Raw genomic sequence first — 20,037 nt, 5'->3', positions numbered from 1 at the left:
GAAAATCTTTGGCTACCCCAAGGCTGTAGAGATTTTCTCCTGTTTCTTCCTGATGTTTTATAGATTGTTATTATATTTAGGTCTTTGATCCAACTCAAGTTGATTTTTTTAATTGACTTTTTTTTTAAGATACATAGATCACACAAAATGTTACATTAAAAAATATAAGAGGTTCCCATATACCCCACTCCCCATCCCCCCTACTCCTCCACGTCAACAACCTCTTTCTCAACAGTGTGGCAAGGTTGATTTTTTTTAGAATGGTATAAGGTGGATGTCAAAGCTCATCTTTTTCCACATGGATATTCAGTTGTTTTAGCACCATTTGTTGAAAAGACTATGCTTTCTCCTTTGAATCAGGTTGGTGTTAAGGACTTCCACTGCTAACCATGATGGAGTAGTACGACATGATTTTTCCCTTAAATAATTAGGAAACTGGACAAAAGAAATGAAACAACAGATTATAGGCAGTACAGGACAGTGATCCATGGAAGAAGGGAAACAAATGAGATAATCCCTAGTCAGTTAACAACCTGGAGAAAGTTTCCAGGCTTCTGGAGAGGAAGGGGAAACTCAAATAAAGACTTGTAGAATCACTGAGTTGGAAAACCAGAGGTTTGAGTCCAAGGAAGCAAGGGCAGCAAGAATTTACAGAACAAAGTGCCAGAGGGATGAAAAAAGGCTGAGGTATTGCGTCTCCATTCCCATTCATTATTAGTTTTCCGACCTACTGCATGGAAGCCAAAAGAAAGTTTTCAGTCTGTGAGGTGCAGGTGCATAGCGAGGCCACTGGGGCTACTGAAATGGTAGATATAGAGGCTATATATGCAGGAAGCCAACACTTTCTGCATCATGTTGAGACAGAAATTGATGGTACCAATTTAATAAGCTTTGAGAGATGCTGGTCCTAAGGAGAACCTCTTTGGCATAGAAATGTTTCCCACCTACCCACCCACCAATCCATCCACCTCTGCAAGGAAACTAGCCCCACTTGCACACCCTGACGAGTGGAAACTTTAGGAATGCTCAAGCCTCTCTGCCCCCTCCTATTGGCAAGGACTGAGGTAGAGCTAGAGTGGGGCTTTTCCCAGAAACTTGGTGGGTCATAGCAAGGGTAGCTGGGAGCTGATAGCCAGGGCAGGAAAGGAAGGATAGGATGGAAATGTGTAGGCATTGTTGAAAACAGGGAATTGCTCTCAGAATTTACTGGGAAAATTTAGAGATGATGGCTGTAGTCCCACTGCTACAAAAGCTAGGGCCGTAGAGCCAGTTAGCAAATGAGCCCCACAGACCAGCAAACTGGAGCCTGAGTTCCTTGGCCCAGCATATACTTGCCTTACCTATACCTTGCAGCCCTCTTCACAACATTATAATTTTAAGAGCTCATTACCAAAAACCTTATTCTATAGGATACTGTGGTAGGCTGAATAATGCCTCACCCCAAAGATATCCATGTCCTAATCCCTGGAACCTGTGAATATGTTATCTGACATGAAAAAAGGGACTTTTCAGATGTTATCAGGATTAGACTAAGGACCTTGAGTGAGAAATTATTTTGGATTCTCCAGTGGGCCCAATTGAATCACCAGGGAAGACAATGCAGGAGTCTAAGAGAGAAGGTCATGTGATGTCAGAGGCAGAAATTGGAGCCCTGAGCTTTGAAGACAGAAGAAGGGGACACAAGCCAACGAATGTATGCTGCCTCTAGAAGCTAGAAGAGACAAGAAAACAGATTCTTTTTGAGAAATTCCAGCAGGAACCAGGTCTCCTGACACTTTAAATTTAGCCTGACGAGATGGATATCAAACTTCTGGTCTCTAGAATTGTAAGAGACTAAATTTGTGTTAGGGGCTGTAGTAGTTTGATATGGTTATGAATGCCAAAATAGATATTGGATTATGTTTGTAATCTGGTCTGTACCTGGGCGTGATTAGGTTATTATTGGGGCTTTGTTTGGGCCATGTAATTAGGGTGTTGAGTCCCCACCACTTGGTGGGTCAGGACTCACAGATAAAAGGTATGACAAAGGATAGAGTTGAGTGCTTTTGATGTTGGGCTTTTTTTTTTTTTTTTTAAAGATTTATTTATTTATTTAATTTCCCCCCTCCCCTGGTTGTCTGTTCTCAGTGTCTATTTGCTGCATCTTGTTTCTTTGTCCGCTTCTGTTGTATTCAGCAGCACAGGAAGTGTGGGCGGCGCCATTCCTGTGCAGGCTGCACTTTCTTTTCACGCTGGGCGGCTCTCCTCACGGGCGCACTCCTTGCGCGTGTGCGGGGGACACCCTTGCATGGCAAGGCACTCCTTGCACGCATCAGCACTGCGCATGGCCAGCTCCACACGGGTCAAGGAGGCCCGGGGCCTGAACCGCGGACCTCCCATATGGTAGACGGACGCCCTAACCACTGGGCCAAAGTCCGTTTCCCTGATGTTGGGCTTTTAATGTTGGAGTTTTGATGTTGGAGTTTGATGCTGAAGTCTTAGGCAGGAGGCCCGGGGAAAGAGACAGAGCTGTTCGCCTGATAGTCTACAGCTGACCTTGTGGAGAGAGGCAAAGCCTAGAGAGCCTCATAGTCTACAGCTGATCTTGTGGAGAAAACAGAGGAGCTGAGCCCGGAAGAACCCAGGAAGCCTGAACCCTCGCAGATGTCGGCAACCATCTTGCTCCAACATGTGAAAATAGACTTTGGTGAGAGAAGTAACCTATGTTTTATGGCTTGATATCTGTAACTTCCTACCCCAACTAAATATCCATTAAAAAAACCAACCAATTTCTGCTGTTTTGCATCAGTATCCCTTTGACTGACTAATACAAGGACGAAAAAGGCATAAGATTTACAAACACCAAATAGCTGTGTGACAGAAGAAAGTCCTGCATTATTAGTAGTTCTGTTAAAGGTAAATGGGTTAAACCCTCCAGTCAAAAGGCAGAGGTTGGCAGAATGGATGATGCAACTATATGCTGCATACAGGAAATTCACCCTAAATTCAAAGACACAAGTAGGTTGAAAGGGAAAGGATGGGATGAAATATATCATGCAAACAATAACCAAAAGAAAGCTGGAGCAGCTACTCTAATATCAGACAAAATAGACTTTAGGTCCAAAACCATTGGGACAGTTTCAATTTTGTGAATCCCAGAAAAGGTTATGTTTTTTTAACTAATCCATTCCTGTGAGTGTGGGGGACATTTGACTGCATTAAATTCAATTAAGAGGTCTTTGATTAGATGACTTGATTAGATCACTGTAGGGCTTTTTATTGGACTATGTTAGTGAAGTGTGACACAGTTTGCATCTCTGCCCTCTTGTTGTGTCTTATATAAACTGAGAACACACAAAGATAAAGATGAGACACAGAAAAAGGAGCTCTGCCATTTTGACCTGGCCATGAAAGAGAGAGGACCCCAGGTTCACTTACAGCTGCAGAAAGACAGAGAGGTCCTCAGAAGCTCAAGAAGACAAGGCCCAGGCAGAGATTTCTGATCAACCACAGCTAAACCTGAGGAAAAAGTAGAGCTCTGAAAACCTGCCATCTTGCCTCACAACATGACAGGTCTCCAGGAACTGCTAGCAGCCAATCTTTGGAGAGAAAGCACCTCTGATGATGCCTGGACATTTTCACAGCCTGGGAACTATAAGCTTTTTCCTCTAATAAATTCCCATTTAAAAACCAATACATTTCTAGTATATTGCACTGGCAGCCTGTGGCAAACTGATCCAACTGTTAAGAGAAACAAAGGTCAATACATACTGACAAAGGGGTGAATTCAATGAGAAGGCACAATTGTTAATATATAGGCACCTACCAGCAGAGTCCCAATATATAGGAAGCAAATATTGACAAATTCCTATATTAACAGTAGTTAGCTTCAATATACAACTTTCAATAAGGAATAGAACATTTAGACAGATGATCAATAAGGAAATAGAAGACTTGAATAATAGTTGACACCAACTAGACCTAACAGGCATATATAGGACACTTCACCCAAAGCAAAATACACATGGATCATTCTCCAGGGTAGGTTAGGTCACAAAACAAGTCTCGATAAGTTTAAAAATATTGAAATAATATAATGTATCTTCTCCTACCACAAAGGAATAAAGCTAGAATCAATAAGAGAGAGAGAAATGGAAAATTCACAAATATGTGGAAATCGAACAACAGATTCTTGAAAACCAGTGGGTTTGGGAGCAGATGTGGCTCAAGCAGTTGAGTGCCCACAGCCCACATGGGAGGTCCTGGATTCAGCTCCTGGTACCTCCTAACGAAGACAAACAACAAACAGAGAATGAGCAGACATCAAGCAAAAACAGTGAGCAAACAATGAGCAAAACAAACAAACAAAAACAAATAAAAATGTGGAGAGATGTGGCCCAAGCAGTTGAGTGCCTGCCTCCCACATGGGCAGTTCTGAGTTCAGTTCCTGGTGCCTCCTAAAAGAAAAAACAAAAACAGATGACAATGATCAAAAAACAATGAGCATACAATGAGCAAAAACTATGAGCAAACAGACAAGGGAGCCATTTTGGGTGGGCGAAAACCAATGGGTTAAAAAAGAAATCACAATGGAAATTGGGAATTATCCCAGGCAAATATATATATGTTACATTTGGAATACAATATTCCAAAACTTATGGGATACAACAAAGGCAGTGTTGAGAGGGAAATGATAACTTGATTGTCGAAGAAAAGGCATTTGACAAAATCCAGAACCACTTCTTGATAATAAAAAAATCTTAGAAAACTGGGAATAGATGGAAACTGCATCAACACAACAAAGGGCATATATGAAAACCCCACAGCTAACATCATACTCAGTGGTGAAATTCTGAAAGCTTTCTTTTAATATCAAGAACAAGAAAATGATGCCCATTGTCACCACTGTTATTCAACATTTTACTGGAAGTTCTAACCAGAGCAATTACGCAAGAAAAAATATTAAAAGGTATACAAACTATAAAGGAAGAAGTAGACTTTCTCCATTTGCAAATGACATGATACACACACACACACACATATTCCTGAAAAATCCACAACAATTCTACTAGAGCTAAAAAATGAGTTCTGGGAAACGGACTTTGGCCCAGTGGTTAGGGCATCCGTCTACCACATGGGAGGCCCTCGGTTCAAGCCCCGGGCCTCCTTGACCCGTGTGGAGCTGGCCCATGCGCAGTGCTGATGCGCGCAAGGAGTGCCCTGCCACACAGGGGTGTCCCCCGCGTAGGGGAGCCGCACGCGCAAGGAGTGCACCCATAAGGAGAGCCGCCCAGCGCGAAGGAGGGAGCAGCCTGCCGAGGAATGGCGCCGCCCACACTTCCCGTGCCGCTGAAGACAACAGAAGCGGACAAAGAAACAAGACGCAGCAAAAAGACACAGAAAACAGACAACCAGGGGAGGGGAGGGGAATTAAATAAAATAAAAAATAAATCTAAAAATAAAAAATAAAAAATGAGTTCTGCAAGTTACAGGGTACAAAATGAACATACAAAATCAATAATGTTTCCATACACTAGTAATGAACAATCTGAGGAGGAAATTAAGGGAAAAAATCCACTAACTAAAAGAATCCAGTATCTAATAATAAATTTAACCAAGGATGTAAAGGACTTAAACATGGAAAACTAAGCAATACTGCTAAAAGAAATCAAGGAAGACCCAAATAAATGGAAGGACATTCTATGTTCACGAATTGGAAGACTAAATGTCAGTTCTACCCAAAGCAATTTACATATTCAATGCAATTCCAGTCAAAATTCTAAAAACCATTTTGATGAAAATGGGAAGTCAATAATCAAATTTACATGGAATAATGCATGGCCTTGAATAGCCAAAGCCACCTTGAAAATAAAAAACATGGGCAGACTCACACTTCCTGATTTTAAAACTTATTACAAAGCCACAGTAATTAAAACAGCATGGTACTGGCACAGGGACAGACATGTATACCAATGGAATTGAGTTGAGTGGTCAGCAGTAAACCCTCACATCTACAGCCAATTGATTTTTTACAAGGATGCCAGGTCCACTCAATTGGAAAAGAATGGTCTCTTCAACAAATGATGCTTGGAAAACTGGATGTCCACATGCGAAAGAATGAAGGTGGAACCCTGGCTCATGCCACTTTTCAAAAATTAGCTCAAGATGCATCAAAGATCTAAATATAAGTACCAAAATTATAAAGCTCCTAGAAGCAACAGGATGAAATCTTCAGGACCCTGTGTTAGGCAATGGTTCTCTGACTTAATACCAAAAACCAAACAGCAAAAGAAAAAATAGGTAAGTAGGACTTCATCAAAATTTAAAACTTTTTTGCTTCAAAAGCCTTCACGATGAGAGTGAAAAGACAAACTACAAAATAGGGCATTTCTTTAGAAACCACATATCTGATAATATCCAGAATCTATAAAGAAATTCAACAACTTAAAAACAAAAAGAAGACGAACAACCCAACTAAAAAGAGGCAAAATACAGTTCCAGAGAAATGGCACCAAAGTAGGTAGGCAGAGTCTGACCCTCTCACACACAAAAATGAAAGTGGAGAGAAGGCAGAAACCTATCTAAAGGAGCTGCTTTAGATACGTAGAGAACCGGAAGGTGCTCTGAGTCATCTAGGAGGATACTGGAAAGATAAAGAAGCCAAAAGAAAATTGTGAGTTGTTTGCCCCCGTGGCTGGAAACAGCACGTATACCCCACCCTCAAGGCAAATAGCCTAGGTGGAGCCCCAGGCTCACTGCTCCAAACAGAGTGTGAGGGGACATTCCCCAGGAAGAGGGGACTGGGAGGGTGGAGAGTGGTTCCTTTGCAGTGAGTTTGGCCAGCTGAGCTCCCTTTGACTCTTGGAAAGGACCCCAACTCAACGTGGAGAGGAGGCAGTCATGCCCAGCTGCATGGGTAAAGAGAGGAATTAGATCAGAGTGGGGGCAGGGACAGACATGCGTAATCAGCAGGACTCTGGCAAACTGCTAGGAATCTAACCTGCCCAAGGTAAAGGGGGTGGGTAGTTCTCTGAAAGGCTAACTAACCGAAGGAGACAGTTTATCTAAGTGGAGGAATTCCCACCTTGCATATATGAGGTCCCTGGTTTGACTCCTGGCTCTTCTTAGAGAAGTGATCCCCTGGGTTATCAGGCATCCAGCTGATACTTTATGACAGGGAACATACATTCTTTTTGTATTAGCTCTCTCTCTCTCTTTTTAAAGATTCCTTTATTCCCTCCTTATTTTACTTGCTAAGACCCAGTTCAAAATGCTGTATGATGATTGAATGATGAACACCAGCTGCCTGAGAAGGCTGTTTTCCTTGGTTTTTGTTTTGTTTTACTACTTTTTAAAAATTAGTTGCTACTGTATTGTTTCTTATTTATTGTGTTTCCCCTTTCTTTGTTTCCCTTTTTTTTTTACAGATTTTTTGTACTTATACTATTTCTTTACTTTCCTTCATTTTTCTATCTTCTGCTTTCTGTTGTTTCAATCCACCTTTTTTGTTTGTGCATCAATTTTTTCTTTTTATTTCCCTCTCTCTGTTTTCTTTCCATTTTACTTTTTTCTTTTCCTCTCTTCTCATCATTCTAGCCTTTTAATTCACTCTTTATTTTTCTCTATTTTGTTTTTCATTTCATTATTCTAATTCCTCTGTATTCTTACTCATGTTAATTATTCATTTTCCTAGGTCTTTTACAGTTCCTCTTCTACCGTTTACTATTATTATTACTTTTTTTTCTTTCTTGTCTCTTTCATTTCCTCTGATCCTAATTTTTTAAGGGAACATAGACAATAGCAAGGAAATAGAATAAGAGGGAAGAAGTGTTAAAGTAAAACATTATTACACACACAAAAACAATACAAAAATAAAACCCTAGAGTAGAAAGAGAAGTTAACTGACCAAATAAACCATCGAGAAAAACAGATATCTAGATAGCAACAAAAATTTACAAGCCATACTAAGAAACAGAAAGACAGTTATACTAAAAAACAGGAGAAGATGCAGACCATGGAACAACTAATCAGAGATGTCCAAACAAGTATCATGAATCAACTTAATGAAGTGAAGGAAGAGATTAAGGATATTGAGAAGACACAGGGTGAACATACTAAAGAAATTGTAAACACACATAAAGAGATAAGAGAGGTGATGGAGATGACTGGCACAGTGCAAAAATCAAAAATACACTGGAATAACAGCAGATTTGAACAGGCAGAGGAAAGAATCAGTGATGTGGAAGACAATGCAGCCAAAATCAGAGAGATAGTAGAACAAATAGATAAAAAGGTAGAAAAAATCCAGCAGGGAATTAGGGATTTGCATGACAACATGAAATGCACAAACTTATGCATTATAGGCCTCCCAGAGGGAGGAGAAAAGGGAAAGGGACTGTAGCAGTTTGATATTTTTTAGGAATTCCAAAAATACACATTGGATTATGTTTGTGAGCTTGTCTGTTCCTCTGGGCATATTAGATTGTATTGAATTCAGAGGTTTCACTATTACTTCATTAAATTATGATTAAAGCTTTGATCAGGCCACATCAGCAGGACGTTGAGTCCCTGCCCCCTATGTGGGTGGGGACTCATAAAGAAAACAACATGGCAAAGGAGACAGTCATAGAGTTTTGATGCTAGAGCTTTCATGCTGGAGCCCTGGGAAGTAAATACACAGAGCAGCAGATACATGAGGAAAGAGAAAAGGCTCCATTAGACACTGCAGAGGCCCCAGGAAGAGAGCCATTTGCATGGTAATTAACAGCTGGCATTGTGGAGAGAGCAACGCAGCTGCGCCTGGAGAGAAACGAGCCCAGGGAGGAAGATGAGACTTATCCCAGCCAACATGTGCTATTGGAAGAAGCTGGGACCATGAAGCCTTAAGAAGAAGTCTGAACCCTTGCAAACATCAGCAGCCATCTTGCTCCAACACGTGGCAACAGACTTTATTGACAGGAGTAACTTATGCTTTATGGCCTGGTTTCTGTAAGATTCTACCCTGTATTAGTCAGCCAAAGGGGTGCTGACACAAAATACCAGAAATTGGTTGGTTTTTATGAGGGTATTTATTTGTTTGTGAGGGTTCAGCCTTCCTCATTTCCTCCCTTCCAGGATCTTGCTTCTCTCTGGGTTCAAGGTTCCTTTCTTCCCAGAGCTTGCTTCTTCATGGGCTCAGGGTTCCTCTCTTCCTGGGGCTTGCTTCTCTTTCCTCTGTGAGCTTACTTCTTGGGGCTCCAGCTTATGGCTTCAGCATCAAACTCCAGCATCAAAACTCCAACTTTACAAAGCCCTCAACTCTGTCCTTAGCCATGCCTTTTATCTTTGAGTCCCCACCCATCAAAAGGTGGGGATTCAGTGCCCTACTGTCACAAGGGCATTAAGTAATCAAGCAAACCTCTGAATCCAATATAATCTAATATGCCCAGAGGAAAAGATCAATTTACAAACATAATCCAATATTTCTTTTTGCAATTCATCAATAATATCAAACTGCTACATACCACAAATAAATAACCTTTCATAAAAGCCAACAAATTTCTGGTATTTTGCATTGGCACCCCTTTGGCTGACTAATGCAGGGACAGAAAGAGTGTTGGAGGAAATAATGGCTGAAAATTTCCCAATCCGATTGTGGGACATGGACATACATGTCCAGGAAGCTCAGCGCATGCCTAACAGGCCTACTTCAAGACGTATACTTGTCAAATCATCCAAGGCTCAAGGCAAAGAGAGAATACTGAAAGCAGCAAGAGAAAAGAGACCAATCATGTACAAAGGAAGCTCAATAAGATTAAGTGCTGATTTCTCATCTCAGACCATGGAGGCAATAAGACAGTTGTATAATGTAGTTAAGATGACAAAAAAATAAAAATAAACTTCCAGCCAAGAATTCTCTATTCAGCAAAGCTGGCATTCAAAAAATGAGGGAGAGTTGAAAATACTCACAGATAAACAGAATTTAAGAGTTTGTCAAGAAACCTGCCCTTCAAGAAAAACTAAAGGGAGTTTTGCAGGTTGAAAGGGAAAAAAAAAAACATGAGAGAGAGAGAGAGAGTTGGGGGAGAGGGTAAGAACAGCTAAAAAGATAGAGAAATAAAAATAATATATGGCATACATAAAACTAAAAAAAATATGGCTAATGTAAGTAATTTCTTGACAGTAATATCATTGAATGTTAATGGATTAAACTCTACAGTCAAGAGACACAGATTGGCAGAATGGATAAGAAAATATGACCCATTTATATGCTGTCTACAGGAAACCCACCTTAGACCCAGGGACACAGGAGGCTGAAGGTGAATGATGAGAAAACAATTTTACATGCAAAGAATAACCAAAAAAGGGCCAGAGTAGATACACTAATATTGGACATAAAAGACTTTAAATGCAAACTATTTTAAGAGACAAAGATAGATACTATATATTAATAAAAAGGGTAATCTTTCAAGAAGAAAGAACAATCAAAAATATTTATGCACCTAACCAGGGCATGTCAAAATACATCAGGAAAACATCAAAAGAACTAAGAAGAGAAAAAAAGTCTCTACAATTATAATGGGGACTTTAATACACCATTATCACCATTAGACAGAACATCTCAACAGAGAATCAATAAAGAAACAAAGACCTTGAATAATACATTAGAGGATCTGGACCTAACAAACATATACAGAACATTACACCCATATGCAGTGGGATATAAATTCTTCTCAAATGCAGATGGATCGTTCTCCAGGATAGACCATATGCTAGGCCACAGAACAACTCTTAATGAATTCAGAAAGATTGAAATTATATGAAGTAATTTCTCTGACCACAATGGAATGAAGCTGGAAATCAGTAAGGGGCAGAGAACCAGATTAGGCACAAAGACATGGAAGTTAAACAACACACTCTTAGGCAAATAGTGGGTTAAGGAGGAAATCATAAAAGATATCAGTATCTGTCTTGAAACAAATGAATATGATGACACAATGTGTCAAAACCTATGGGATGCAGGAAAAGCTATACTGAGAGAGAAATTCATAGCCATAAATGCCTATATTAAAAAAGAAGAAAGAGCTAAAATCAAAGACTTAACTGCATACCTGGAGGAATTAGAAAAAGAACAATAAACTAACCTCAAAGGAAGTAGAAAGAAGGAAATAAAGATTAGAGCAGAGCTAAATGAAATAAAAAAGAAAGCACTAGAAAAAATAAGCAAAAGCAAAAGCTTGTTCTTTGAAAAGATTAATAAAATTGAAATACTCTTAGCTAGACTAACAAAGAAAAAGAGAAGATGAAAATACATAAAATAATAAACAAGGAAGGTGATATCACCACTGACACCACAAAAATAGAGTAACATAAGATGACATTTTGAAAAATTGTATACCAACAAGATGGATAATTTAGAGGAAATGGACAAATTCTTAGACACATACAAGCAGCCTACATTGATGTAAGAAGAAATTGATGAACTCAACAGACCAATCACAAGTAATGAGATAGAATTGGTCACCAAAAACCTCCCAACTAAGAGGAGCCCAGAACCAGATGACTTCACAGGTGAATTCTACCAAACACTCTGCAAAGAACTAGCACCAATCCTGCTTAAACCCTTCCAAAAAACAGAAGTGAAGGGAACATCGCCTAACTCATTCTATGGTACAGTATCACCCTAATACCAAAGCCAAACAAAGAAGCCACAACAAAGGAAAATTATAGACCAATCTCTCTAATAAACCTAGATGTTAAAATCCTCAACAAAATACATGCTAATCATATTCAACAACACAGCAAATGAATTATACACCATGACCAACTGGGTTTCATCCCTGGGATGCAAGGACAGTTCAACATAAGAAAATCAATCAATGTGATACACCATATAAACAGGTCAAAAGAAAAAAATCACCTGATCATCTCTATAATGCAGAAAAAATACTTGACAAAAGATAGCACACTTTCCTGAAAAAAAAAAACACTTCAAAAGATAGGAATAGAAGGAAACTTCCACAACACGATAAAAGATATATATGAAAAACCCACAGCTAGGGTCATATACAATGGTGAAATCCTAAAAGCTTTCCTTCTAAATCTGAACAAGACAAGGATGCCCACTTTCACTGTTCTTATTTAACATTGTGTTAGAAGTAACTTGCTCAAGCACTTAGGCAAGAAAAAGATATAAGAGGCATCCAAATTGGAAAGGAAAAAATAAAAATTTCACTATTTGCAGATGACATGATCCTACACATAGAAAGCCCTGAAAAATCTACAGCTTCTGGAGCTTATAAATGAGTTCAGTAAAGTGTCAGGTTATAAGATCAATGTGCGAAAATCAGAAGCATTTCTGTACACCAATAATGAGAAAACTGAGAAGGAAATCAAGAAAAAAAATCCCATTTAACAATAGTAACTAAAAGAATCAAATATCTAGGAGTAAATTTAACTGAAGATGTAAACAACTTGTATGTAGAAAGTTACACAACGCTGTTAAAGGAAATCAAAGATGATCTAAACAAATGGAAGAACAGCTCCTGTTCATGGTTAGGAAGACATCATTAAGCTGTCTATCCTACCCAAACTGATTTACAGGTTTAATGCAATCCCAATAAAAATTACCACAGCATTTTTTACTGAATTGGAAAAGCTAACTATGAAATTTATTTGGAAAGACAAGGGGCTTCAAATAGCCAAAGACATTGAAAAAGGAAAATGAAATAGGAGGAATCACACTACCTGACTTTAAAACATACTACAAAGCTACAATGGTTAAATTTGCATGGTATTGGCACAAGGATAGACATACTGACCAATGGAACCAAATCAGAATTCTGATATAGATCCCCACATATACAATCAACTGATATTCAACAAGACCACTAAGCCCACTCAACTGGGAGAGAATGGCCTCTTCAACAAATGGTGCTTAGAGAACTGGATATCCATACCCAAAAGAATGAGAGGAACACCATCTCACCCTCTGTACAAATATTAACTCAAGATGGATCAAAGATCTAAATATAAGAGCCAAGACCATAAAGATATTGGAAGATATGTAGGGAATACACCCAAAGCACAAGCAATGAAAGAAAACATAGATAAATGGGACCTCCACAAAATTTAAAACCTTTGCCCCTCAAAGAGTTTGTCAAGAAAGTGAAAAGCCAGCCTACTCAATGGGAGAAAATATTTGGTAACCGTTTATCTGACATGGACCTAATATCCAGCATATATAAAGAAATCCTACACCTCAAAAATAAAAAGACAACCCATTTTAAAAAGGGGCAAGTGATTTGAATAGACATTTCTCCAAAGAAGAAATACAAATGGCTAAAAAGCACATGAAAAGATGCTCAGCATCACTATTAGGGAAATGCAAATCAAAACAGTGAGATATCTTACACCCAGTAGACTAGCAGCTATTTAAAAAACAGAGGACTACAAGTGTTGGAGAGGCTGTGGAGGAATGGAAACTCTTATCCACTACTGGTGGTAATGTACAATGGTGCACCCATTGAGGAGGACAGTTTGGTAGTTCCTCATGAAACTAACTTATAGAACTAGCATATGATCCAACAATCCCACTACTGGGTATATACCCAGAAGAATTGAAAGCAGGGACACAAACAGACATATGCACACCCATGTTCTTAGCAGCATTATTCACTATTGCCAAAAGTTGGAAACAACCCAAATGTCTATTAACAAAGGAATGTATAAATAAATTGTGATATATACCTACAATGGAATATTACTTAGCTGTAAGAAGGAATGAAGTATTAACACACTGGATAACATGGGTGAATCCTGAAGACCTCAAGATGAGTGAAGCAAGTCAGGCATTGAAGGTCAAATATTACATGACCTCACTGATATGAAGTAAGCAAATTGAGTAGACTAACAGACTAGAGTCTGGAAGACAGGTTTACAGGAGTCAAAAGGTAGAAGAAGATTTTGAGTCAATGCCTATACAGGAAAAATCTGTGATAGGTGGAAGGGTGTAGTTGTGCAGTGGATGGGCATAACAGTGGTGCAGTGATGCTATTGAGTTGGGCAGTGCTGTTCTGTGAGGAGGGAAGGGGGGAGGCTGTTGCACTGTCCATGGAATTTGGGGGAGGGTTGGTGGAAGGAGCAGGTGAACTATGGGGATCTGCAGGTATATGGTTACAACTACAACTTTGGGAATGTTCTTTTGGCAAATATGGCAGGGGAGGGTTACTGGTTTAAGGTGTAGGACGTAGAGGGTATGCAGGACAGGGTACCCCTGGGGCAGACTTCTAGGGAGTTGTAATGTTCTTCTTGTCATAGTGTGTTGTATCTGTGGATGGAGACTCACATTATGAGTGGGAAGGTGTTGGACTCCCATCCTGGGGAGTCCTGCTATGACCTTAAATAGAGGGGCGAGAGTCTCTCCAGAGCATAAGCAGTGCCTAATAGGGGAAGGCAGGCCAATATGTCATGCTGTCAATGTTGTTGCAAGCAACTATGAATCTCAACCTTCTATGAGTTAATCTTGGTGGTTACCATGGGTCCCAAAGGGAATGGGGGGGAGGGGAGGAATAGAATAGATGGAACATGGGGCATTTTGGGGTGATGGTGTTCTACATGACCTTGCAATAATGGATACAGACCATGTTAAATTTCACCAAAATCTATAAAAGTGTATGGTCCAAAACGTAAATCATAATGAAAATCATTGACCATGGTTAGTAGCAATGTTTCAATATTTGTACATCAATTGTAACAAATGTACCATCTGCATGTAAAATGTTATTAACAGGGCAAAGGGAGAAAGGGAGAAAGGGGGAGGATGTTGGGTATATGAGAATCACCTACATTCTATATATAACTTTTCTGTAATCTAAAGCTTCTTTGAAGACAAAATGAAAAAAATAAGACACTGGGGAAATAAATGGAAGGAAACATCACTGTACATACAAGACAATAGATATAGTGATGAAAGACATAATGCCAAAAAATTTTTAATTTTATATTTTTTATTTCAAATTAAAAATTTATTTTGTATTTTGTTATTTTTTAAAAGATCATTATTATATCATTTTCCTATTAATTGTATTCAGTTATTTTGTTGGCCTCAATTTTAAAGAAGTTTCAGATCACAGAAGGGTTACAACTGTGGCAGGGGAGGATCACTGGTGCGGGGTATCAGAGATGGGGGATGCATGGGAGGAGGTTCACCTGGTACAACCCTATAAGGCATACGAATGTGTTCAAGTGTTCATGGGGAATTGTCAAAGTAGGTGGAGATTCACACAATAACCAAAAGAATATCAAATTCCTATTTTGGGGAGCACTGCCACATTCTCTAATGGGACAGCACGAATTCCCCCCAGTACAGGGACAATATCTAGTGAAGGAGGATGGACCATTGACAGGCCCTTAATAGTGATGACTCTGCTTATGACCTTTACTTTTGAAATTCAAACTTCGCCTAGTATTATAGGATGCCTAAGAGTTACCTCCTGTGAGCCTCCTTGTTGCTTAAATGTGGCCTCTCTCTAAGCCAAACAGCATATAAATGTATTACCTTCCCCCATTGTGGGACATGACTCCTGGGGATGAGCCTCCCTGGCACCGAGGGATTCCTACCAAGTACTAATTAGCAGTACAACTGAAAAAGACCTTGACCAAAAGGGAAAAGGGTAATGACAAATGAGTTTATATGGCTAGGAGACTTCAAAGTGAGTTGGGAGGTCATTCCAGAGGTTATGCTTATGTATGTCTCAGCAGGATCTCATTGACTGCCAAAGTAAATATTGCCTCAAATAGCAGGACTCCTGAGGGCTCTGGAGACACCCAGATACTATAGGCAAGGCAGACAGCTCAGGAGTTTGGTGTTCTGCCCATGGGCATTACTTTGGAATTTATGCTCCCAGGATGACAGAGTTGAACTCAGTTGTGGTTTCCCTATATATGGCTCTTCTGCCCCTTCTATTTAAGCCTATTGTTCAAATAGAATGGATAGATGTATGTCCAAGAGACTTAAATCTTTGGGCTTTCCCTGTGCCAGTTGGACCTTAAATCTCAACAGAGTTGCAACTCCTATGCTGCAGTTCATTGGACTCACCCAGGACAACTAACAAGGAGATAATGATGGACAACGACCATCCCAAGGAACAGAGGGAGTCTGCAACTGCAAGCAAGATAGTCCCATCCATCTGCCCCATGGAATCTAAGACCCCTCTCAATTGGAGGTGGAGGGGGAATCACCATTCCAGAACCCTCAGGATCGGAGAATGATCAAAGGACTAGAGTAGACTTACTGATATTCTACTATAGACTTATTGTGATTCTAGCAATGGAAGAATTTTTATGATTGATGTGGAGGCAGTGGCCACTGGAGGTTCTGAGGGGAGGGAGAGGGAAAAACAGGTATAATATGAGGGCATTTTTGGGACTTGGGAATTGTCCTCAATGACATTGACATTGCAGTGATAGATACAAGCCATTACATACTTAATCATAACTTATAAAATTGTGCAGGAGAGAGTGTAAACTACAATGTAAACCATAGTCCACACTCAGTGGCAATGCTCCAAAATTGTTAATCAATTGTAACAAATGTACCACATTAATGAAAGATATTGTTAATTTGGGAAAGTGTGGGAGAGGTAGCAAGGGGGGCATATGGGAATCCCCCATATTTTTTATGTAACATTTATGTAATCTAAGTAACTTTTAAAAAAAATAAATCATATTACCTAAAAAAAAAAAAAAAATAGGCAAAAGACTTGAATAGAAATTGCTCCAAAGGAGATATACAAATGGTGAATAAGCACAAGAAAAGATGCTCCACATCATTAGCCATTAGGAAAATGCAAATCAAAACAACAATGAGATACCATTCACACCCACTTGAGTGGCTGTTATTATAAAAATGGAAAATAAGTGTTGGAGAGGGTAGGGAGAAATAGGATCATCCATTGTTGGCAGGATCATAAAATGGTACAGCTGCTGTGGAAAACAGTTTGGTGGTTCCTTAGAATGTTACATATAGATTTACTATATGACCCAGCAATCCCACTTTGGGGCATGTACCTAAAAGAAATGAAAGCAGAACTTTCAAACTGATACTGATCTGCACACCGATGTTCATGGCAGTGTTCTTCACAATTGCCAAAAGATGGACGCAACCATGTGTTCATGAACAGATGAATAGGTAAAGAAGATGTGGTCTATACACAATGCACTATTATACAGCTGTAAACGTGAAGTTCTGATACAAGTGACACATGGATGAAATTTGAAGCCTTCATATTGTATGAAATAAGTCAGAAACAAAAGGATAACTAGTGTAGGAGCTCACTGATATATTCATAAAATTATTAGAATAAGCAAACTAGTAGTCAGAAACTGGAATACAGGTTAGCAGGTGCCAGGGTGGGAGTAGGGAATGGGGAGTTAGTGCTTAATTGGTACAGAGCTTCCGGTAGGATTGTGGAATGGATGGTGGTGATGGTAACACAATATTGTGAATGTAATTAACACCACTTAATTACTTAACTGAAGGTAGTTAAACAGGGAATTTTAAGTGGTGTATATGTTATTAGAATAATTTTTTAAAAATAGCACTATTGAACACATCGAACCCTAATGTAAACTTTGAACTGTAGTTAATGGCATGATTACAGTAATTGTGTTTCATCAATGGTAACAAAGGAACCACACTAAGGCAAAGTGTTAATAATAGGTAAAACTGTGCATGAGAGGGGGGTGTAACAGGATTCTGTATTTTCTGCATGATTTTTCTGTACACTTACAACTTCTCTAATTAAAAACATGGAATAATAAGGCTGGAAAATATTTTAAAAGAACATGAGGTCAATTCCCTTTTCTTCAAAAATGTCCACTTAACCTCTTTGAGCAGAGGCTGTGACTCCTTATTACTTTTACAGACCTTCAGAAAGAACACACCAGCACTCCCTTCAGGCACTCTTAATCCTTAGAACAGTAGTTCTCATGTCAAAGTCAAGCTCAGCCACCTCTTCTGGGGCTGCCTCTTTGGTTTGGGCACGGAAGTGCTCACCCTGAGGAAGACTCCAAATTCTACAGACTAGGAACATTCATTCTTGTGTGTTTGAGACATTTGTCATGACTCAGTAAAATTCCATTATGACATAGTACAGAACCGTATATGCTAACAGTCCAAGTCCCAGCTTCCTGGATATAAGAATTCCAGAACAATCCTATTGTAACATCATTACTGTCATACACACATGGGGGTTGTCCCAGGTCTTGGTGCGGATGCATGAACTTTAGCCTGCCACTGTAGAGTCATTAGTTACCCAAGAGTAAAGGGACAGTCTGGTGGCTGGTGCACAGATTTCCAGATATAAGATTATATAATAGTATAACAATTCTATTATATAAGATTACATCATCACGACTATGAGAATAAAGTCTCCCAAGACCAGAAACAACCAGGAAGGTCACCTCTTCCTTTTTCTGATCTTCTTGTTTGACTATTTGCCCTCCCCCCGCCGTGCCTTGCCCCCTCCCCCCAACTAATGGCTCTGTGGGACATTTCAAAATAGCTCTTGAGAAGCATTCTCCTTGCTAAATTCACTCTGTGTTGAGTTTTTTCTTTTCTTTTTGTTTAAAAAAAAAAACATGCAAAGATTTCTTTAAATTTAATCTAAACTATCATAGCTTCGTGTAATGATTTCTTTTGGTCCTGAAATTAAAGAATCAATAATCCATTCAACTCCCCTGGCTGATTGTTACATATCTTATCTTTGATTCATACAGGCAATCTGCTTGGGCATATTTTTACATCAGCATTTGTAGTTCACTGGGCAATTTAGAAAAGATTTTTTAACAAACAGTTATTATTGCCTTGGCTGAGTCATTATCACATCTCTCCTTGTTCCCTGCAAACTCTAACTGCTCACTCAGCTGACCTGCTGATCTGCTCCAATCCTCTTCACTTTTCCCTGACCAGAATGGACCACTGACCACCCAGCTGACAAGCCTTTAATGGCTTTGCCCAAATGTGGACAAGAAATGGGAGCATCTCACAAAACTCTTCATCCCTGGCCCTTCCCCTCTCCATCCCCATTCCCCTTCTCTCCAAGTGCATCCAGCACTAAATGTTGCCCTAAGGTATCAGGGTACTTCTTCTCTCCAATCCTTTTCATATGCTGTCACTTCTGCTAGAATTTTCTTTCTTGACCTCGAGGTCTTGGCTTCGCCATCATTTTCTCCAAGAATCCATCCTCTACTATGGTGCTATCCAACATTGTTTATGTGATGGCACCCAGAGAAAATGATAATATTTGCACAGCAGATACAGGCATACAGTGCCCCACTGAGCCTCCAGGCCCCACCCAGCTGCTCAGAGGGGAGAGCTCAGGGTCTCTGTCATGCTTCTCTAAACCAGTTTTGGCACAACCGTAGAAAGACCCTGCTCCATAGACTCCCCAGTGGAGTAGCTGCTCCTTGTTGGTGCTTCTGTTCCTACCCTGCCGGTATGGGTTGAATTGTGTTCCCCAAAATGGCATGTTCAAGTCCTACACCCCCAGCCCTGGGGCTTCTGGTCTCCAGAACCATGTGCTAATAAGGTCCACCTGCTGCTTAAGCCAACTAGCCAGTCCATGGTACTGGGATACACAGCCATGGCAAACTAAGACTCCTATCATTAAACTCATCACACAGAATGCAATTGTTCAATTACCCAACACCGAGAGATAAGCAGGACATGCTGTAGTGTCTGTGAAGGCAGGGCTCTAATTACTTGGGCACCCCAGAGGCCCCAACACCACATAGAGTGCCTCCGGGGTTCTCAGTAAGTGTGTGTTGATTGCTTTGCCAGAAGAAACAACATGCAGTGGCTAAAGAGGCCCTTTGCACTGCGGCTCAATTGCACATACATGGGACCAGGAGGGACACTTAGCAAAGCAAACCTTGTGGCCAATTTTTACCTTGATTATTGGTGATCAACCAATTCTTTCCCTTGCTAGGATCCTGGAGCTGGGAGAATTCTAAAAGTCAATACCGAGTGCATCCATGGAACTTCCTTTTCATGGTAAATATGAGAGTGATCCAATC

This window comes from Dasypus novemcinctus, chromosome 2 (genome assembly GCF_030445035.2).
Source record: "Dasypus novemcinctus isolate mDasNov1 chromosome 2, mDasNov1.1.hap2, whole genome shotgun sequence".
Lineage (NCBI taxonomy): Eukaryota > Metazoa > Chordata > Mammalia > Cingulata > Dasypodidae > Dasypus > Dasypus novemcinctus.
This window is presented reverse-complemented; position numbering follows the sequence as displayed.